General features: G+C 37.6%; 2 long non-coding RNA genes across 3 annotated transcripts in view; both read left to right on the top strand.

Moving 5' to 3' along the window:
- The first annotated feature begins 4,981 nt into the window (after positions 1 to 4,981).
- On the top strand, positions 4,982 to 14,170 carry LOC147650707 (uncharacterized). The gene is made up of 3 exons (XR_015275801.1): positions 4,982 to 8,860; positions 9,692 to 9,853; positions 11,110 to 14,170. It is a non-coding gene; the product is annotated as an uncharacterized LOC147650707 (long non-coding RNA).
- A 798-nt stretch (positions 14,171 to 14,968) lies between these two features.
- Positions 14,969 to 23,512, top strand: part of LOC111934143 (uncharacterized) — a 48,955-nt gene continuing 40,411 nt past the window's right edge. The window contains exons 1-2 of one of the 2 annotated variants that reach the window (XR_015275799.1): positions 14,969 to 15,142; positions 16,300 to 17,149. This is a non-coding gene — a long non-coding RNA (uncharacterized LOC111934143). Of the gene's footprint in view, positions 15,143 to 16,299; positions 17,150 to 23,512 lie in introns of those variants that run through there. The other variant, XR_015275800.1, reaches the window with a different exon arrangement.

The raw sequence follows: 23,512 nt of genomic DNA, 5'->3' as shown, positions 1-23,512 counted from the left end.
TGTTTCTTTTTTTTTGTATATGAAAGAAATCAAATATGCATTAGTTTATGAGTCCCATAACTCCACTAACAGCAAAGGTAACAAGAAAGGGTCATCACATTTTTGAAGTAAGATAAAATTTTAAACAATTTACAGCACAATTTGAAAACAATTTTTTCCTCTTTCAAGAAAATTCCCTAGGAAGAAGTCACTTCTGTGCTATTCCTGCTTTTTTCCTATTGCTGCACGTTTATGCACTGTTAAAATCATATGAATCATTTGCAGATAAGGTCTTCTGGCTGGGCCTGGGACCCAGAGGAACAAACACCTTCCATAGGGGTGCTCTGTGCTCAAGGGCAAAGGCATCACTTGTGGCCCTTTTGTGAGAACACGGCGTGTGGCTGTTGATGTTCCACCCAGCCCAGGGTTTGTTCCTCAGCAGTGGGAGCAGGAGATGTGGTTTAGGGAGACATCGATGAACTTGTTAATATGGAGAGAGAGAACCAAACCCAACAAGGCTGTTAGAATAATGGATATTATGAAATGTAATTCTTGTCAAAACTGATTTAGGAAAAGCAGACAATAATTGAGATAAATGACTATGCTCCACTGCACCTCTTCCTCCCTTCCTTCCAACCCCCCAGCACTACAGGGACAGATGAATATGCTTTTGCTTTTTTTAGAGTTGGCTCTTTGTCAAGGTTACCATTACGTGACTTTCTGATACTGTGTTGCAAAGCTCTAGTCAAATTCATTGATGTGTCTGGAATACAAGGCATGGCTTCCAGGGCTTCTCTGAGCAACATGAACTAACCCACCAAAAACAGTCATGTGCACTTCAATAAATGCAATCATTTAAGGGGTTTGAAGTTCCTGTGATTATAATGAGAAACAAATTTCACCAGGCAGCAACCAGAGACTCCCTATACAAGTGGGAATGCTGGGAAAATCTGTATTGAAGAACAGAATTTTCTCTTGCATAAGTTTTAAATGGTTTTGTTTTTAACAAAGGATCTCTTTCCATGTCAAATTGTTAATGTCATGTTGGCTTAGAAATGCCTGAGCAAGCCCAGGAGATTGTGACTGCTGGCATGTGAGGATCCATCCCTTAATGTCGTCCCCAGACTGGTTACAGGCGTCAGTTGTGCCGCTGTGTGTGCAGACAGGTGGGGCTGAGCTTCCCCCATTCTCATTTCCCAGAGTGGGATGCCCTTGGCAGAAATCAAGTCAGTGTTGCAGTGTCCTGGTTTAATCCCAGCCAGCAACCAAACCCCAAGCAACCTCTTTGTTCCCCTGCAGGTGGCTCTGAGATGGGTCTGTTACTATGTACCTGTTCAGAATTTCTGAGCACTGAAAAAAACCCCCAAGGACCTTGGAAACCCAAAAGTGTCTGGTAGAAACACAGATCTCAGAAGGTGAACTTTTTAGAATCTTCTTTGAGGCAAAGTGTGTAGAGATTATCTACCAAAAATGATCCAGTCTAAAGGAAATTCAATTCTCAACAATTCCAGATTTGGGCTTGGACTCAGCAAGTGTAATGTGAGTAACTACCATAGTTACTAAGTGCCTTTTAAGAACTGGAGCTTTGGAAATTGAAGTCCATTGTTTAAAAGCAGGAATAAATGCATCGTAGTCTTCTAAAATAACCCAGAAAAGCGTTAATTTTGATACAAAATACGTTCAGGATACAGGGGGACACTATCTGTTACTATTTCTGAGTATTCTGAAGAAGCTGAGTCAGTGCTGGAAGGAAATGTGTGTTTGTAGCTGGGAAATGCAGATGGGCTCCTTCGAACGCAGGCGCTTCCCTTTCCCTTTAGCTGCGCTGTGGAGCTGTGGTTTCTCCAGCTTGGGGAGTGACCAAAGGCAAAGTCTGGTGTCTGTACCGTGTCCTGTTTGTCCCAGAGATGTGTCCTTTTCTGGCCATGCACTCTGCTCTGTAGCTCCTGCCACACAGCCCAGCTTGGATCCTTCCTCTGGGCATTGGGGCTGGGAGCAGGGACCTGTCCAGCGATGCTGGGTGCTTGTGAGCTTTGTGCTGGCCACCACCAAATTGCACCTTCTCCCCAGCATGTTATCCAGAGACAGCTTGTCCTTTAGGTCTTGAGATCATACCTGGTTTAAATCCACCCTTATTGGTACACCAGTTTGGCAGCAAACTTTATTTACAATTTGTAATTACTTACAGCCTCATTACAGCACACACCTGGTACTTGCTGTTACATTTAAGGTTGCAAAACAGTTTCCATAGCAATAGCTGTCTCTGCACACCATAATTTTGTAGAGTGTTTCCCTATTGGCTAAAAAAACCCTCCACAATTGCTTTCTGTCCAAGGTTTAATTTTCCCATCAATCAATTCTAAATTAATTTGAGGTGAAATAATATATTTCTCATTACAAAAAAACCCCAACCCAGCCCATTTTCTTCTGGGAAAAACTATTGTAAAAATAGACAGGCTGAGGACTATTATTATTGGTTAGACTCAGAAAAAAAGTTTTGCTTTCATTTGCTTTTAATGAAAGTAAGATAATATCATGGGTGTATGAGTCAGTGATTTTTTTTGACCATATTTGACCAGTTTTACTCTCTGTCCATTTACTTGACTTGTTTGATAGCTTTAAATACTTACACATCTTTAAAAAGTAACAGCTATCTGTGTGAAAGATTAACTTTGTTTTTGACACATACTGTACTTTGAGTAATAGATGTCCAAACAGTAAAAATGACCCAGTGTGTCCAGGCTGCATCCCTTTCTCTGTGTGTGTGTGTTAGAATCAGTCAAAGCTAAAGCCATGCTGGAGGATTGGGAGCCTCTAGCTTTGAATTTATCCACTCTGACATGTATTAGACCCAGGATTTGCTGCTTTAAATGTTTTAAAATGTTTTTAGCAGTTTTTAGCAAACTGGTTTTCTTCAGGCTTAACTGACTCCTGAGGAAATCTACTCTTCTTTTTGAAGAAAAATACCACATTATTTCTAACATTACTTGCATTTAATAAAATGCATTGTAAACTGGTATAATCTTACTATTGTTGTTTCAGATCTTATTCTATCTATGTCCAACCATTGTTTCTTAATTCTATCTATTAATTCTATTTGTGGATTTCTTTGATTTCTGAAGATTTATGTAAACTCTTCAGATTGTCTTTTTGGAATATTCTGTGCAGTCTACTTTGTTCAGTTTGGTAGATTTCAATTGATATAAATCCCATTTAAAGCATTTGAAAGACTTAAATCACAGATATATATAAAGACCCAAATTTAGGGGTAGTAAAATATATTAGGAGTAAAGATATATTTTTGTTCCTTTTAACAGTACAAATACTATAAATATAAATCTGGAAATGCACAGTCAGCACTCAGTTATTGACAATTTCTTCTGCATCACCTTTGTGCCCACAACAACTGCAGCAGAATTCCAGACCTTTCATTCCACTTTCTGGTTGCCAGCATGTCCCCAAATGCCCTCTTATCCAACAGAAGGTGTCTTTTTTCTTTAAAAAATGAAGTGCAGGTTAATTGCTTATTTGTATCTTGAGAGGTCAGAAGAAAACAACAGTGTTATGTTAAAATGGTATTTATTATTTTTGTATATATCAGTAGTCAAAATAAGAGGCTGCATAACTCGGGCTGTAAGTTGGATTTTGTGTTTTTGAAAGCTGTTAAAAAAAATGATGGAGATTTCTGGACTCTGAATAAATTCTGCTTGTAAAAGCACCAAAACACATATGTACTTTTAAAAAGACAAGGGGTCCAAATTTTATTTGAATAAGTATTCAGTTTGTCATTGTCATATTCTATTGGTATTGATGAATGGTATATTTTGGGCAGTTGCATTGCACAGGAAATACATGCTTTTCCCATTGACATTAAAGAATATGTTTTCTGAAGTGTCAGAGACACTTAGTTCTATTGGAATTCAATTCTTTTCACAATTTAGAACCATACCCCTTTAAATTGGTTGTGCAGTAGCAGATTAGCACAAAGGCACATTTACATTCACGTTTTCACCCTTCCTTGCATCCTCATCCATCAAGTTCAGACCTTCAGAGTTTTTATTATATTTTTATTGAAATGTTAATATGTAGTGTGAGAGGGCAAAAAGCTTGAATATGTGAAAGGAAATAAATCACTGCCACCTAAAATATTATTCTGAGAAATTGGAAAGAGGACATGGATCTTTTGCTGCTTATGTGCAGATGCTGACTTCTAGAAGCTGATGATATTACTTATCACCTGCTGAATGCATCTGTATCTTGAGCCTGGTGGGTTATTATTTTTCCATTATAGCTGTGTTCTTGGGTTGTTTTATAATACTAACATAGTTTTTGCAGACTGACACCAAAAATTATGTGGCAGTATTAAACTATCTGCTCTTGGTGTTTGAATAACAGGAGAAGGTCAATAAAACAGATGAAAGTTGAGGTTTATGGAGACAGTTCCAGCTACAAAGGCAAAATTATGTGTGTTGCATATTCAACAGCAGGCAGAGTGTTCTCATGAAAATGAATATTCAGGGTTTCTTTATTAATGAGACAGGACATTAAGTAAAATGGAAAAACAACACATTTTTCCTGAAAAAGAAGTGATTTCCTGGGTGTGTAGGCAGCTTCTGCAACTGCTTTTCTTTTCATTACTACATTATTTTGTGCACAGTATTTCCAAACACTTCTTGTAAGATGATTACTCTTGGAATGAGTGTCTCCTAATGTTTGTGGCTTGACATGAGTGTTTGATGTCTGAGGTTGTTTCAGAAATATTCTTTTCAATCCTCCAAGCAAGATTTTTGTCTTAAGTCAGGTAGCTTGGAGGAGTCCAGGACTGCACTGGCACATCTGTGTTTATCAAACTGCTGTGCAACTTTTTGAAAAGAGAACAGACATTTAACAGGACTGACTTGCTAGGAAAACATCAATTGTTGTATTTTGACTGCTGACTGGCATTGATGATATTTGAATCTACTTTGCCCAGTACAAATTATCTGTTCCAGGCTTTGCAGAAGGCTGAGCAGTTTCTGATTCCCCAGCCACCACTTTTACTGCTTACAGTGCTGTAACAACACTGGGAACATTTTGTACTTGGGGTTTTCTTAGATTTTTGGGCTTGTAAAGAAATTGACAGTAGTTCTGAGAGCTTCTCAGCTAATTTTTCTGTGCCTGTTGACTTGAAACTGTTAAATTTTTCTAGATGCTGTCATGCATCTTCTTTCATTACAGGCCAAGCAATTCTGTTCTGTTTTAAATGTAGCATAAAAAATTTAGAAGCACACATTCATTATATGAATTGTACGTGTATAAGGCTCCTGGCATATGCCTTGCTTTAAGAACTTGTTTTAAAGAACTTGTTCCTGATGTCTGTGACCCCATTGCCTATTTGATTCATTCCTTCAGTGTCTATTATCAGACACCAGAATTATAAATATTGTAACATGGGTATTAACCTTTTGCTTTGTACCTTCTTTTAATGCTAGTACATTTTATTGATGATTAATAATTAATAACTGCCATTCTGTTTTGTTTCCTTTGTTTTCAAATCTACTGCATTGCTGGCTTCCAATAGGATTTTTTTCAGTGTTTTCAATTTGAAATGTAGTATTCTTGGCAGGGATGTTATTACTATTATACATAGGTAGGAAGGGAAAGAAAGAAAAGGTTTTGGGAGATGGCTACTTTACAATTCTTGTTTTTTTTTAAATAGCTTTTTTTTTTAATTTCAGAAGAAAGTAGTTACAAAGTACATTGGATTAAATAAATAATGCATTAAATCAAAATAATACAAAGAAATACAACCCCCAAAAGAAGCAATTTCTCTATTAAATGAAATATCTGAAAAATGGGCTGATTATACAAGAGAGGTTTTATTCAGGGGGGAAAGAGTAAAGTCAAGATTTTTCTTTAGTTTTAATTTTAAGTTTCAGCTCCTAACTAGGCACAGAATTCATGCAAATGAGGGAAAGGTGAAGCAATTGAATAATTTGAAAGTGAAACATTATGTCTTATCTTGGAACCAGGAGGGAATTCAAGGAACTATTTGATATAGACTCTCTTTCAAGTTTATTAAATAAGATTTTTCAGTTTCAGAACTTGCACTGAAAAAAGTTCTAGCTGATGTTAAAACTTCTTGCCCTATTTAAGCCATTGTGCTTCAGCTTGGAGGCTTTTAAGGCAAAGTCACTTGATTGGGAAGTGACCAGAGCTGATTTATTCCATGGATTGTTTTGTGTTTCGAGATCTGTGGAGAGCTGGACTTGCTGATAATATATCTTAACTTACATTGAAAAGAAGTAATTAATAATACTTTTACCAGAAATACCAGATGAAGCTTAACAAAAAGCAGGTTTAGTTAGAATGATATTCTGTGCTATCATTGTATGTGTGTGGCCCATATGGCAACCACAGGCACTTATCAATATGAGGACCACAAGCAATCTATTATTGACACTGGAAGCTGTTTGTTCCCAACTTTAAACCACTCTTCTGGAATACAACTTCATCTTCCTGAGCCGGCAGTTTTAGAGGGACTGGTATATGTAAGAGCAACTAATGGACCCATTTCCTATACATTTATTTAATTATTCCTTTTGGCCTTATGTCTCTAAAAAGTACCTGGCCATACCTAAACTTGCTTCCAGTTTAGTAGTGCACCAGTAAAAAATGGTATTTGGCTTCCCTTGTCAAGCCACTCCTTGCAAAACTCCTTTGTTTGTAGCTCTCTCTGCACCAGAATATCTGTCCTCATCTTCTGCCCCATACTTCTTTTTTCTAGAACTGAAATAGTGTTCTCTGGATTTTAACACAGGGCATTCTCCTTTCTACTGTTCTGACAGGAAATACATTGAAATCCTCATGATAAGTTTCATATTCACTTTTTTGTTCCATCTTTTATGGGAAAAAATTCTGATTGTAGTGATTCTCCCCCTCCTTTTTGTAATTTCCTTTTCTCGTGCATTAAATCTGATGCAATTTCTCACATTCTTCACTTTCAAATAATTGACCTGTTATAGGAACCCTCCACATGGTCACTGCAATGAAAAGCAACATGGATAATGCACTTAGTTTCTCTGCTCAGAGTTCATCCATCTGGTTTTGGTCTAAAAGGCCACTAGACCCATGTCTAAATAGTATAAAACCCTCAGGATCAATTAATACACAGCAAATTAAATATCTAGTTATAAAATACATGGTGGCACAATCTTCCAGTAATGAAAAATACCCCAGGAGAAGCTATGAATTGTCCTCTAAAAAGAAAAATGTAACTGTTTGTTACTATAATACTCTCTATCTTCACTCTTGAAGTATATAAGGCTGGATACTTAGTTCTTCTGCTTGGTTATTTTTTCCACTTGATTTTGGAAACAAATCACGTGCAAGCCATCAGTTAGTAAGTTGCACAAAAGTTTACAGAGTGACAGAAACACCACTACTCCTTCTACTATTGCAAAAGTAGTTTCTGTGTTTCAGTACTGAAAGTTTCCATTTCAAAATACTTTTAGAAACATTCAAAGGAAAAAAATCCCATTTGCTAGAATTTTTCAAAATGTAGTATTTTTGAATACTACAATTGCACTTCGTGCAATTCAGAAATAGAATGACATGTTTGCAATAGACTCAGGACAAGAAAAAAAATGTTTAGATATGGGATGGCTGAAATAAGGAGAGCTTGGTCTCCTTGTTTGGAGTAGACATTATCTCTAAGTAATAAGAGCATGAGGAATACTATCTGACCTATGGAAATCAGCCATTGAAATGATTACAGTATCAAAGAAAACAACCTACTAACCTTTAGATGTAATTAATATCATTGCTATCCGTTCAAACAGGGTGGCAAACCAAAGGGTTTGTTAGAGCAAGAAAATTCTCCATTGTGAGAGAGACAAAACTCTCCACTTTCATTAATGGCTCCTGGTCTTCATCTGATGCAAAAATCCTAGCAATGCAAAGCTTGTGCTGAGTTACCATCCCAGCCTCCCCTGTGATGGAAATGTGTGTCTGCAGCTGCAAATGTAAAACCTCCCACAGACTTTCAGTGATCTGTTCCTTAGATAGCTGGGGTTTCTCTTGGCACTTGAAGAATCCTGTATTCTTTTCTGGAGATATCAAAATATTGACTTTGACAGCACTACATATACCACAAGCTGTACAAGCTGAATTTGTGTCACATCCCCTGATAGAGGTGATACAGAGCCTGATAACCATGCTGAGCACTTCCAGCTGTGAGAAAGCTTTTCTGCTCTGCTGAGAATGAGGAATGCCTGGATGGTTTGGAAATTATTAGAAAAATATTACAATTTTAGAGTGCAAGGCTTTTAACTTACCCTGGTGAATGTGTCTGCCTCCCTCAGAAACAGGTGACAAACTTTAACCAGAGAGGCCAAACTGATTCTGCTTGTCCTACCTGGGTGATGCATCTGTGCCCAGGAAAGGGTGTTACTGAATCCTTCTCTGCCATTTACCCTACTGACAGCCATTTCAGCTGTACATACAGAAAATTTGGGAAGTAAAAAAAACTGTTCTCACTCATTAATTTAACACTGAACTTGGGGAAATGAGCAAAGTGGCCTTCATTTTTAGGTTGTCTGTGCTTTACAGCTATCTAATATTAGCCATTTGCTTTTTCTGGATTCAAGAGAATTGAACACCTGCTTTTTTCTTCCAATTACTACTGAAAGTAAACTTTAGATTTGTCTTGAGAAGGAACCCCTCTGAAAACCAAGTAATGAAATTTGAGACATTTTTGAAATATGACTTTTCATTTCCTGCACTTCAGTGTCCCAGTCTGTACAATGGCCATCCCAGCTGGATGTTGAGGAGGCATGTCAGCTTAGTAATAAACTGGAAGGAAGTCATTAATACTGTTCTCAGACTGCACTATGAAAACTCAGTGAGTAAAAGTCCATGGTAATTCCATTTCCCCCATGGAGCTCTTTTCTTGCTGCTCTGTCAAGTGAAAGACTGAATTTCTGTCTCACTTCAGTTGGCTTGCCTCTAAATCTCACAGTTCTTGGGAGCTGCGCAGAAACTCAGTCTCCATGGCAGTTAAGTGCCACTGGTGACTGTGTAATATTTGTCAGCACAACCTTAAGGGATCTGCACTGTCCATTAAAGGATCCAGTGGAAATGATGGATATCTGCTCACGCTGCACATCTCCATCCTTTCACACCCATCCATCAGCACGTGTGCAGAAAGTAAGGAATATGTGTTAGCAGAGTGACCTCTATCAATAACACAGAACCAGGGTTCTCTGTGGGGAGCTTTTCCAGGCCCATGTTTGTCCCCTACAAAATGGTTGCGATGTTGGTCACGTAGCACCTACTGTGTGCCCAAAAACATCCCACTGTGAACTTGCTGGGCTGGCTGTCAAATACATTGAACCCTTCTAATTGGAATACTTGCATTGAATAGTAAATTCCTGGGTCTGTATTTACCTTTGCACTGTCTAATTAACTCTGTGTGAGGTTTCACATTCAGGCCTCAGGTTTGTAGGAGCTACAAACTAGTTCCTTCATTCTCTGTTAAATTCAGCGAGCTCTCATTTTAAAAATTATCTTTCATGTGTTGCACTTTAAATAATTTGAACCTCAAATAGCCTTTGGAGTTGACATAATTTTCTCCTGAGTTTTGATGAAGTAGTGAGCCTGCAAGAAAAGTGAGATTGTTTAGCTGGCCAGCCCGTGCAGGCCTGTTTTTGAATAAAATGTTCTCTTTCTTCAGCAGTTGAAAGTTTGTGGAGGTTTAGATGATAGAAATGAAAGGCACCTTGTCCATGCACCAGAGTAGCTCACAATGCTTTACTGGAAACTGCAGACGGAGGCAGATTGTTGTGCAGCGCTGGAGAGTTTCCAGTGCATTTTCTTCAGTGCACCTGTGCTCCAGGTAGAGTGACCCATTCTTTGCCAACTCTTAGATGGAGTTAATTTATATGGAACTCCATTTATGAAAGATTTGATTTTCACACTCTTAATTGATCAGTCTCAGGTCTCTCAAAAGTATTGCATTATTGGTAATGTATTTGCTCACATTCACAATAATATAGTTTTTTGTAATTAATAGTTTCTGATTGACAGGTATGAATTTATCATGGCTGAAATAGCCTGAAGTGCAGATTTCTGAACTTTATGAGTTGTACTAGGAAAGTGCATAAAGAAAAATTTCCAATTCTAAGATAAGATAAGAAACAGAAGAGGTAAAACAAACCTAAAAACTATTTGATTTTTTTTTCTAAGTAAGGTTCTAATTTATTTAATTAGAATTTGTTCTATTTGAGGGCAGAGTATAATACTTTGATACATAAACTAAAAGAATTAGCAGTAGAAGCATTTATCTTATTTTTATTACCTGTTTGACTCAATGTGTTACTGCCTGGAAACAATATTGAGGGCAGTTTTACACACATTTATCCTCTTATGTGGAGTGTCAAGTACCTTTGTGTCTAGTATATTGATTCCCTGGATTTATACGAGATAATGTCCCCCACACATATGTTTGTTTGTAGATGACTTTGATAGTTCTTTCATTATCAATATATAAGAATTTACTATTAATTTCTGACTATCTCTGTTGAGAAGAGGTGTGCTGCAACTGGGATACAAATGGAAAAAATGCATGTTGAGGTAAATGAGCTCCAGTGGGGTGGTGGAGCTGTTTAATTATAATTGGTGATATAAACCAGAAAATTAGAGACATGACAATTGGAGATGTGAAAACCTCTCTAGAAGAGGGGCACATTTAAGTGGTTTTGCCTTTGGCCTCAGTAAGAAAACTGATTCTGGAAAGAAGAGTGTATTTTAATAACATTAGATTTCATAAAAAACAGGGGGAAAAAAGTGCCATTTGTCCATCATGGACTAAAATGTTATAATTCATATTCTGGGGAAAACAACACTGAATTTTAGATCCATATTTGGATCAAAATCTAGCACCATCTATTTCCATCTTAAAGCCTAATTAGATACATAACCAGAACTGCAGCAAATCTACTGATATTACAGCAGTTACACATTTTTTATATTTGCATGATTTCAGAATAATCTCAGGGACACTTTAATATGAAGAGTGGCACTATAAGTAACCCGAGGTCATCATGGCAGTATCAGTTAAGAAAAACAGATTTTTTAATGTTGCATTTATAGGCAGTTGAGAATGCTTCCAAACAGCTTCACTCATGAATACAATTGTCTTTTTTAATAACCTGTGAGCCTCCAGAAAGCAATGAGAACAGCATGGTTGTTCTGGAAATAGAACACAGGAAGAGCTACAAGAGAGAAGCACAGGAAGATTGTAAGTAAGGTGGTGAAAGGATGACATCAGTTGCAACACAAGTACTTATTGAGGGAATATTACAAATGACAGAATCTATTGAACGGGACCTTCTGCTTAGACTGCCAGTCAAGCTTGTCTAATGTTAGTAAAAATGGGAGAACAAAGGCCTGAATTTAAAGGAGGCTTCAGCAAAACAGTTGCAGTAGTCAATTACTTTAGGTGAAACAGGGTGATAAGAACCAAAAGAGTGAATACTTGCAGACTATTCTGATGCTTCAGAGACATGTTTTATTCTTTTATACATCTTTCTTGTCCAAAATCTTAGTCACAAAATAAATTTTCAAGATTTTTTTTGATTTCTGGTGAATGAATGTCTAAATATTTATGTGAAAGATACATTTATATGTCAGAGGAAAGGTAGACTGAAGCCTGTTTACAGAAGATTCATTTTCATAGCAAGATAAACCTTGTCTCTGTTTTGCAGACAAAATTAACTGAAGTTGTTTGCCTAGAAGATTCAGGTCTAGAAAAATCTCAAAGATTTTCCTTTATAATTAGTGTGCTGACTGTGATGTATCTGTTATTGTATGAATAATTTATATAGATCTGGACTCCCACTCTGTATTTTATTGTCTTTCGGGAAAAAGTAATGATTTTACAAAGTGATAAACCAGTCAGATGGTTAAAAATCTGGGTTTTTTTTCCTGGCTTAAATCACTCTGGATGCTCTTTTAGTCGAAATTATGGCACTTGACTCCACTGTCTTGATGCAAAGTTTGCACTTCATCTTTTCAGCCTCATTGCCTTGAGATTTTGCCCGAGAATTATAACTGAAAGGTGCTGGAAACCCAGCCTGGGCACTGATTGTATGTGACAAACAGGGTAGGAATGGGGTTTTACTCTAGATCTGTGAGCCAGTAAGAATAAAAACAAACTACTCTTCAGCAATAGTGTGTAAATCACTGAATATCTAAAAGAAGTTATACTGAATTTATAGTTTTGGATTCCAAGTTTTTCTTTTAACTTTTTTTTTTCCCCCGTAGAAGTTCTTCTATTGGGACACAAAATAATTTCACATTTCCAAATGGGAATCCTTTACATAAGAAACTCTTTCAAAGCATGCCAGTGTCTTGCACACCTGCATGCAGAGGTTTCCCTGCTCATGACAACTCGTGGGTTAGTCCAGCCCTGGAGCTGCAATGCACTTTCAAGTGGGATAATTCAAAATTGCATCCCCTGTCTCACTGCACTTGCACTCAGTGCTATTGGGAAACTGCATGTGTTGCATATTGTACCTCACAAGAGCCTGGTGGCTGTGGAGGGAAGGCAGACCAGGTCACTGGCTGAGCCACACGCATTTTTCTCTCTGAAGGTGCAGAGAGGCACTGGGACCTGAAATGGAACCCTCAAACTCCGTGCAGTCCATCCCAGGATGGAAATGCAGCTGCCTGTGCTGGTTTATGGGGCACTGCCCACAAGTGCATCCTTTTGAAGTAACTGCTTTCTACTAAAAACACTAAATATCTATCCGATGGCATCATTCACTGTCTGAAGGATACTTAAGGGAGTGGATCCTCATTCATACAACTTTGATTTTTAGATCATTATGTATAAGGCTCATGAATCTTTACCAAACTGCTTCATTCACTGAAACCCAGAATTGATTTCTTTTTTTCCACTGTGAGGCTTGTGCTGAACAGATCAATGTTTAAGCATGTCTGAAAACAAGGGTCATAAATCACCTCCTTTAGTACAACCTCTTGGGATTTCAGCAGCATGTTTTTAAAGCCTTTAGGACTAATGTTACATAAAGGGTATATCTAGTCATTATGCTGTAAAGAATTTTTCTCTGCTAATATTTATGTGTGCAGCTAGGAGAGGTTTCATTTGTTTTATTATTTTGTTTTGGCTCAAGACATTGCTCGATTTTATTAAAATGAAAAGCAATGAAAAAATACATAAAACTTTTGTTTTTGTTTTTATGAAGTGTTGTGTATGTCCTTTATGAAATTTACCATTTACCTTGTGTTGGTTTAATCAGTTGCTTAATTTGTATTCCATTCCCTTCAAAATACCTTGTTTGGAGTCAAACATTTGTATTAGATGTGATGGAAATGTGAAGGAAGAGGACAATCTGGTTTTACCATCTGCTACTTGGTCTTGTGAATAGGACTTAAATGGCTCAGTTTATGCAGCATTTACAGTTCCTGTTATATTAAAAGCAGTGTTTCTTATTAATTAACTACACACATGGAAACCCTTGCCTAAAGTCTCAGAGCTACAAGTACTGCTGGAATAGTTGTTGGAAAGAGACTGTTCTCTATGTAAGGTTGTTTCGTGTGAGTTTGTGTCTGTAAGGAAGAGCTTCTGGGAAGGAACAAAAGAAAATGGCAATTACATCTCTACGAATATGGACAAGCTTCATGTACAGCTGGTCAATTTGTTTCTCTTCTGAGAAACGAACTATAAAGAACAGATTCTGTAAGATATATCTACCACAGAATGCCCTTCTCCAGGGTGGCTGGCTTCCACTGGGTGTTGTGGTGCATGGGCTCTCCAGGTGGCTCTGCCACTGAGCCAGTGAGCAAACTTCACTAGCTTGCACTTTTAAAGTGATAATAGTGCTTAACTTTGCTTTTTCTGGTGGGTAAATTGGGATGGTGGTATCCTAATTTGATGTCAGTGAACAGACTTACAGGATTTTGCATAATTGCAAAAGATGCAAGTTGCAATGCTCTGGAATTGGAGGTTTTCCTTTTTTTGAGATTCATCTTCTGTATTCACAAATTAGACTGTTCTTAACTTTGTTTTGTGCCAGTCTTGTAACTCTTCAACTGATATAATTTTCTAGGACTGTCTTCTTTCATTTCTTAGGTTGTTATTTTGTTTTGCCCACACTCCTAATAAAATAAACTTTTACTTTCTAATAGAGCTCAAGTTACATAGACAATCTTTAAACAATATGAATATCAAAAGTTAATTATGCAAATAATTCAAGTGCTCCACTGGGATCTTAGGAGAGTCAGACTCAATTAATCAGTAACAATTGAAACTTCATAGTTTTTATTGTGCTTGGTTTTTACTTGGGAAAATAATTTTTGAATGAAAATGACAATTATTTAATACTTAGTTTTAATTTCCATGCAAACACAATGTACCCAACTAGGAACTTACAGGCTATGAATAAGCAAAATGAACTATGAACTTCACTAGTCTAATAACTCAATAGCTTACATATTCATGAGGCTTTATTATTGTCACTGATGGATAAATTGCCCATTTAATTCACTTCCTATTTTTCTCTATGAGTCTCCAAGTCAAATCCCTTGTGATTTGCTCTGTAGGATGTAGGGAGTGTTTTTCCGGTTTACTGAAGAACAGAATAACTAGCCTTTTTTTTATTTGGTCCATTACAATGTTTTTCATATGGCTTATTCATATTAGTTATTTACCAGGTACATTAACACTTTTGTCGTCTGAGGATTAAGTTTAGTAATTGGGAAATATGTTTTCTGGGTAGTTTACTGAATGTACAGTTTATAGTGTATAACCTATAATATCAGGGACTAGGCTGATTATAGAAAATTACCTTAAATCCTTTAGAATAGAAAGTATCAGTGTTTTTCTGAAGTCAGTATTAAGCATCATTGTTATCAAATGTAAACCATATGTGCTCACAATGCTGATTATAGGCACCACAAGTTCCAGTGGGTTATAGGATTCACGTTTGAAAGTGGAGAGGGATCATTTGTAGTTGAATAGAGGGTAAAATAGCCTGTCAGCAACCTTGTGTGTGTCATGATGGTAGTGAGAGCAGAGGGAATTTAGGAGTCTTTGTTAGGGTGCAGAAAGGACTGCCTGATCCATAAGGCCAGGGAGCAATTCCACACCAGCGGGGCAGGGGTGAGTTACTTTTTATTTTTTGAGAGAGAAGGGTCCTGCCAGTGGTAGCAGCTCATTACTTTTCTGAACATGTTTTCTAGCTATTAGCCTCGAAATAACCAGCTCCTATGGATTGCCTGTGGGTTGGCACAGAGAAACACAATTCCACTCAGAGGGTGTCTGAGATTGGCACATGGGAAGGTCTGCGCTACTCTGCCCAGCCAGGAATCATTCTGCAGAATTGTGTAATGCAGAATTTTTGCATTGAAAAGTTACCCATGTATGGAACTTCAGGTACCCCCGGAGGTGACTGAGGATTTTGAGTATTTCAGGTTTTGCTTCTGTTGCCTAGATACCTTTTCAATGTAGGTCCACACTGTTTCCTTTAAAGCCTCTTTATTTTATATGTATTTGTCTAAACAAGATGAGAATCTCTTGATAAATCTCTCTGGCTCTCGTGTTACAAAATGTCTTCACTGTCTGTATGAATAGATTAAGTATAAAAATTTTGAAGATATTCAACTTGTATTTTAGATTGATATTTGAGAATAGCTATGTGTTTATTTAAATCAATAAACATAGCAGAAGAATCACCAACTGGAAAACCAAGCACTGTTAGTTTGGTCTTCATGATACTAACCCCCCACGCTTTTCCCCAAAATGTTGTTTCCACAGTCTGTCAAGATGAGAAATGAAATTGAAACTTAACTGGAAATGACAAAGATGCTCTTGGACATGAAATCTGATGAAAATCCATCAGCGAGACTGAGGGAGATTGTATTTCAGGGCAGTTCACCTGTCTGAGCTAGAAGGGCTCTGAATCTGCAGACAAAATGCTGGGTCTGTTATTTGCATATTTATATTGGAGCTGAAGCTTGCCAAATTTAAAACGTCCTCCCAAATTATATTCCATGTCAGAAAAGCTGAAATGGGAAACAGTATGGTTTTATGATTAGTGTCATTTATAATATGGATACTCCCAGAAATACCTGTTTCTGGTCTTGCAAAAGGTGGATTTTTATTTCAAATAGCAGTAATAAACTTTGATTAACTGTTGTATATAGAACTTTCATCTAATATGAGTAGTTTTTTACATAAAGATATATTCTAGTAGTGAATGAAAGGTTACTCGTAGAGTTATACCCAGGCTGACAGCAATACCGGTGTTAAATTCACAGGTTAAGGAATAATGCAGTAATTAAAATTCAAGATACAGCAAAACTGGAGGGGTGTGTGTGTTCCTGCCCTATGTCCTACCAGCGATCCAGATCCTTTTGTTCCGGCAGGATTTCACTCACTTTGTTAATAGGTCCCACCTGTGTCTCAACGAGGCACAGGTGCCGGCAATGTTTCAGGCGTTAAACAATGGTTAAGTGTTAAATCACTCTGAGTGTGTGGGCTCGGCTTGGCCTGTGAGGAGCTGTGGCTGTGCCCGTGGCTCTGGCACCTCTGGCCCGGTCCTGGCCTTGCTGTGTGCCCTGAGGAGAAGAGCCCCACGCTCGGGTCCTGGCTTTGCTGTGTGCCCTGAAGAGAAGAGCCCCACGCTCGGGTCCTGGCCTTGCTGTGTGCCCTGAGGAGAAGAGCCCCACGCTCGGGTCCTGCCCTTGCTCTGTTCCCTGAGGAGAAGAGCCCCACGCTCGGGTCCTGGCCTTGCTCTGTTCCCTGAGGAGAAGAGCCCCACGCTCGGGTCCTGGCCTTGCTCTGTTCCCTGAGGAGAAGAGCCCCACGCTCGGGTCCTGGCCTTGCTCTGTTCCCTGAGGAGAAGAGCCCCACGCTCGGGTCCTGGCTTTGCTCTGTTCCCTGAGGAGAAGAGCCCCACGCTCGGGTCCTGGCCTTGCTCTGTTCCCTGAGGAGAAGAGCCCCACGCTCGGGTCCTGGCCTTGCTCTGTTCCCTGAGGAGAAGAGCCCACGCTCGGGTCCTGGCGGGAGAGGTAAGAGCAGTGTCCCTGCGGCACCTGCTGCGCTTCTGGTGTGGCTTCCCTTAAACCTCGCTGGCTCTCCTCTTGTGCCCGCTTTGTCAATGTTTGAGTGCTCAAATTCGGTAGCAAAATAACAAATTTCATTAGTAAAAGAATGCCTGTGATATTTGATGATTCAATATATATGTATCTGAGTAATTTTTTAAACGTATTATCAGACACGGGCATGAAAAATACTGTGACATGGGTATTAACCTTTTGTTTTGTGCCTTCTTTTAATGCTAGTACGTTTTATTGATGATTAATAATTAATAACTTCCGTTCTGTTTTGTTTCCTTTGTTTTCAAATCTACTGCATTGCTGCCTTCCAGTAGGGTTTTTTTCAGTGTTTTCAATTTGAAATGCAATTTTCTACATTTATTATCAAATAGATGAACTTAAGCATTTATGTAAATGAAGCCCCTTGATGATTGTGTTTTTCTCTGCTCAGTAACAAAAGTTTGAGGAATATTCAAAGTATTCACGTTCAATTCCTTGAAAAAATGTTTTTTAATGTTTTAAGTTGCAATGTAATCAGTAATTTGCTCTCTGCCTACAGAGTGTGTCTTAATTAGTTGAAAAAGTTTGCTAATTACTTATTCTGCTCTACTTGAAATGGGTTTTTATAATATGAGGGATTTACATTAAATATAATGGAAAATGTGATGATGTTTAAGTAACTTAGCTTTAAAACCTAATGTGATGGGACATGTAAGGTTACATCTTAAAAATCTGGCTCATTATTATTTTTGTAGTTAGTAATTACACTGATCAAAATAGATGTATTTTATTACAGATTTAACATTTCTCTAGGGATTGTGAACTGAAAATTTAATCATGGCCTTTAAGCACAATCTTGTTTGTTTATAGTTTGTTTGAAAAAACCCACTGTTGGGAAAGGAAAATTAAGGTGTGCGTCCTGAGGTTCTTTTTCATCTTGATGAATGTTGGTGATATCCATAGGTATATTAAGTTTGTTTTATACAGAGTAGCTTTCTTCTCTATGAGAAGCAGCTCTAGATTAGGCACACCATCTTGTATTTATTACACAGATGCACATAAAATTGTTCTTGGTTCAAACTTTGCCTGGGTAGTTCCAAATGGTGTCACATTTAAATTATTTTCTTTCTTGTTTAATACCTTTTGCTTTCCAAGACTTGTCCTTTCAGAAAATAATCCAATATTCTGTTGGGGTCAGTTCATGCACTTAGATGTTAGCTGAACAATGTAACTCAGGGCAGGTGAGTGACCCTAACCAAGGACTAAACTTGGTGTGACTTTCAGAGGATAGTTGCATGTCAAGATAACAATGCAATTATTGACACCTGTATGGTTTAAAAGAACTTTTCCTATGTCATTATTCTATTTATTTAATGTTAGCATGTCCTAGCTGTCAGACATTTGAAACACCATCTTTCCAACTAGATTTTTATCTGTACAAAAGATCAAGTAGCAATGGTATGTCTAATAAACAATGACCAGATACAAATCCATCTAGACATCAAATTTTAGCGGCAGATGTGCCATATGGCATCAGGACTACAACTGTTTAGATGTGTGAGTTGATAGATGAAATAGTTGTTCAAAATTTTACCAATATTACCTGTTATTCTTTGGGTTTTGTTTCAAAATATTTAAGTATATTTCTTTTCTACAAAGACTCAGATATGATAACTCAGACTATTTTACTGTGTCAGTGACTGAAAAAGAGAACAATAAGTATTTTTCTGCTGGATATCACACATTTGACAATATGCCAGCTGCAGTCTAATCATTTTACAATCTGTTCTGTAATAAATAGGACATTGAGATTTAATAAAATGTAACTTGCTGAATGTTTCTTCTTTTGGAAAACATTTCAGATTTTTTTAGGATTTACTTGAAATATTTAGTAGTTGCTCAGATATAGTTCTGTTAAGCATGAGATGTTAAAATACATATATTTTCTGTAGCTGCAGAAACTTTATGCTTTTATTCAAGTTCTGTAAATGAAAGGGAATGGTATTTATAGCTCTGTAATGAGTGTCATGGGAGGCTGCAAGACTAGTTTATATCCACTTGATATATCAGAAAATGCACTGGAATTTTATGACACAATATAAAATTGAAGGACATGAAGCCCTTTTTAATCTCATGGTTGTGAAAAGTTTGGCTCTTTCTTTATCAATCAAATGGGCAATAGATAGATTCCTAATTACACTGCACATCTCAGTAGGACAGGGACATAGGTATCAAGTTTCATTAAGAAAATCATGTGTAAAGTTTTGCAAATGTATATGATTGCTATGCTGAAGAAAATGATAAACTGAGAAATGATATTTAAACTTTAAAAAGCACTGGGAACATGTGCTAAATCCTCTGTAATCCTGCCTGGGGATGGTACATACAGAGCTCAGTGTTTCATAAAGCAAGAACAGTATTTTCTGAGCTGATCCACCTAAACACTTCACATATAGAAAACTGAAGAGGAATTGAATGTAATTCTAGTCTTTAACATTAAACTAAGAACACACCCATCATTTTGAAAGTACAGATGGAAAATTCTCATCTCCCTCTGGCACAAAAATGTTCCCAATCAGATATTTTTAATGCATTGCAGTGGGAAGTATTCAATGTATCAGTATTCAAATAGGAAGGATGGTGATATGATCTCATTGTCCAAGAGGCTTTATTACAAAAAAAACATTGTTTCACCTGAATATTTTCTGATCTGAACCCTACCTCTCTTTATCTCAGTTTAACTTTCTCAGATATTTCAGCTTTCAGTCCTCTACCCTCCTCTGAACCTGTATCATAAATGGTCTGTATCCTTTTGCTGAGTCTATAGAGCATTTATTGCTTTATTCCAGCTTTCTATGGACTTCAGTGTTAGTCTATTAAGATGCTGAAAGCATTATATTGTAGCACACATTGCAAACAAAATGTAGAATAAAATGAATGTGTGTTTGTATGTGTCAGATACTGCAAATTGCTGCCATTATTTCATTGCCAATATTATTTCATACATATTATTATATGTATGTATGAAGGTTGAGAATTCAAAATATTTTTATAATGCAGATGTAAAACTTGTGCCAGTGGATGTTAATCTGGTGGGTAAGACCTCAAACCAATAATGGATTATTTGCTGCAGGTATTCCACTGGTTTTCATACTTAAGTATGTGTGCAAAGAGGGTAAAGTGAATGGAATGTACATGGAGACTTGCTGTTAATTTTTTTTATTTTCATTTTGTGTAGTGTATAAACATGATGCTGTCCAGACATAGAGGGCGTGCATTTTGTGGGAGTATCTCATTCATCTTATACAAAAGACTTGTTCCTCTTCTAGTTAGAGTCAATTGTTAGAAATGCCTTCTTGCTGATGGTTGATTCTTGGCTATTTTTAAAATGCTTGACCAAAAAGACACCTTCTGGAGCTGTGTGTGCTTCAGATTAATCTTTGTATTGCTCTCTGTCTCTTGGGTCAATGTTCAGGCCTTTGAAACTTGACCTGTGGCAGACACACTTGAGTAGTTCCTAAGAAAATAGTCTGGAGAGAAACTCCTTTTCCATTTTAACTGAAATCTGCTAGCTGGAAATGGTCACAAATCAGAGAAATAAAAAGATCCAGTGTTGTCATGGGAGTGATTAACAGAAGCAAAGATTACAAGTCTTTGAGCTTAAGATAAATACTTTTTTTTTTTTGTATAGTTTTAAATTTAAAAATGCTTTAGAAGCTTTTATTCTTAGGCAGCCTCTTATACAATCTGCCTTTCATAGATTTATGAGTTAAATGCAAATTGATCCCTATTGCAATGAAAGGATAGGGACTGAAAGCCTTTCATTCTGCCAGCTCAGTGTAATGGCCAAGAGGAGTGGGCTCAGTAATTCTCACTGGTGACATTCCAGTTGTCTTCCTCTGTTCTGTATTCAGACCCCAAGAAGCAGAAGGCTAAGCAAAGGTCTTGGTAAACCAATCCTAATTAATTAAAATTATTTGAAGACTCCCTTGGGAAGGTGATAATGAAGTTCTACTTGTTCTTCACTGGTTCACGAAAAAATGCAAATAATTGTTTGATTACCATAAACTTTTTATATTTAAACAGACTTTCTCTCCTGCCATTTTATAACTGGAGTGTTTAGAAATACAAGATATAGATCCTCAAATGATGTGATGGTGCGGCACATACCAGAACATAGTCATAGAGAGCCATTTAGATAAAGTGCTATTTAATTTAAAATACAAATACAGTAAAGACGTGGACAGCAGAGGAAGCTGTTACTGATTTCCATGCTTGATGCACCACTGGTTTCTGACAAAAAGCTGATTAGAGGCATGTTCTGCTCAGGGGAATCTCCTGCTGCTGTGCCTGGGGCAGGCTGAGGATGGTGCTGAGCTGTCAGCCCCTGTGCAGCACCCAGACACCGCTGATGGATGGTGCCTGCCTGGGACAGCTGCATTAACGAGCGCTGCTGCAGCTGCTTGTGGTCACAGACTTGTTTGTCTTTGGGTTTTCCTGTCACTTGGGAACTGGTAATTGGCAACAGGAGCTGGTAGAACATTTTCTTCTGAACTAGATTCCCCATAAGATGAGAAAAGTTAGTGACTTCCTTTGCTGGGTGCCAGTGCTGGGCCAGTTATGTTTGTGCACAGTAGAAATGATGGCTCACAGCTCATAAAAGCTTCTCATGAGAACTTTGCTTTGGAGTGTGTTGTATTTGGTTCTCAAGGCATGAAGTGACCAAGGCTGTCCTGAGTCCCGCTTTACCTCCTGCTGAGGTTGGGGTTTGACCTCCCTGGCTCCTGGTGGCCACAGGCTCAGCCTGGGTCACACCTGGCTCTCTGACCAGGGAGAACCCTGTCAGCTCTCAGGGTCTGCTTCCCTGGCCCTACAAGCAAATTGTCATTACTGTCACGTCAGCCTTCGGCTTCAGGAATAGTGCACTTTGGTGTTTTTAGGGAAAAATTTTCTCAGGTTTTTTTAGTTTCATGGATTGAAAATTGAGAGAGACTGATGCTAAATCAGAATTAAATTGTGTTTTTATGAAAAATCTATCCAACCTTTGAAGTCAGGTTTACTGACCACAGGGAAGGCTCAATTTCTGGTGTCTTGTAATTCAATTGAAATGCAGTTCTGCCATATTTGTAGTCTGAAGTACAGTAAAAAGAAAGTAAAAAGGCAAACTGAGTTTTGTCATTGCATATATTCCTTACTAGATAGGTTTTATTTGATTGAGATGTCACCAGGTGAGCTACTTCAGGGATTTCTCTCTATCCTTATTTAGTCTTTAGGTGCTCTATAAATGCAAGCAAAGACTGGTGTCTGTTCTCATAATGCTTTAGATTATTGTACTTCATTTTTAGTCTAAAGTATCAGGAAGAGAACAATGTAACAACAGTATGGAAGAGAACTGGAAAGTATTTAAAAATTCAGTGCCCTAGGATACCTGTTTATGATTGTGTGAGGTTTTTTTTTTTTAAATTGCAATATCTTTGTTCAGAGATATAGTGGGTGTCCTGAAACATTATATAAGCTTCTGAATTTGAAACATTTTAGTGGCTTTAATAGTTAAGATTGAGCTGCTTTTGGTAATTACAGATATGGCTGTTTGGTATAGTTTTTCAGTCCAAACTCTGTTCATCAGGCTTAGTCTTGGGAATAAAATATGTCAAAATTATTAAAGACAGCTCAGTAGCAGAGTGGAAGGTCCAGCAATTGCCATTAAAATGTTATGGATGTGGTTGCAAATGACAAGGGGACAGCCTTGCACAAAGAAATTCAGACAGCACAGGAAAACCTTTCCCAAAAGACTGTAATTATTTTGACAGAAGTTATTTTGTGCCAGATTTAAATTGCCCACTCTCAAATCATTATAACCAGTTTCAGAAGAGATTTTACAGTTCTTGGACAGTGGCACTTCTCATGGTAGGGGTGGCAAGTGATGTGAGTCAGAGTGAGAATGCAGGATTCCTCAGAATCTTCAGAAAGTTTCATGAGAGACTTTCTGGTGATTTGCTTTTTACATTTGCAGTTTGATCCAAGATGTTTTCAGTATCTTGCTGGACATATTTGTTTTGTAAAGCTGTAGCAGAAATCACAAACTCTAGTGAGACAGCTTCTGCAGCTTAGCACATTTACATTTATTCCAGTGTATATCAGTTATTTTACTTTTAGAATGGTGCAAAAGCCATTTCACCCCCCTTTACTCTCTTCCCTTAAGGAAGGAGTTGAAGGAATGTCAAAAGAAAATGGATTTTTTCATGGTCTGTATTCCTTATTAGGTAAGTTTTCCTTTGAGATGTCATCAGATGAGTTACTGCAGGGTTTTTTTTTTCTATCCTTTACTAGAATTTAGATATTCTAGTGTTTACTAATATTTAAATGATCCTTTTATAAAGGAGAAGATAGAGTAGAGAGATTTTCTCTAAAAAATATTTGAAATACCTTTTCT

The sequence above is a fragment of the Cyanistes caeruleus genome, chromosome 13 (genome assembly GCF_971803275.1).
Source record: "Cyanistes caeruleus chromosome 13, bCyaCae1.hap1.1, whole genome shotgun sequence".
Taxonomy (NCBI): Eukaryota; Metazoa; Chordata; class Aves; order Passeriformes; family Paridae; genus Cyanistes; species Cyanistes caeruleus.
The sequence above is the reverse complement of the archived record's forward strand: the minus strand, read 5'-3'. Positions and strand labels throughout refer to the sequence as shown.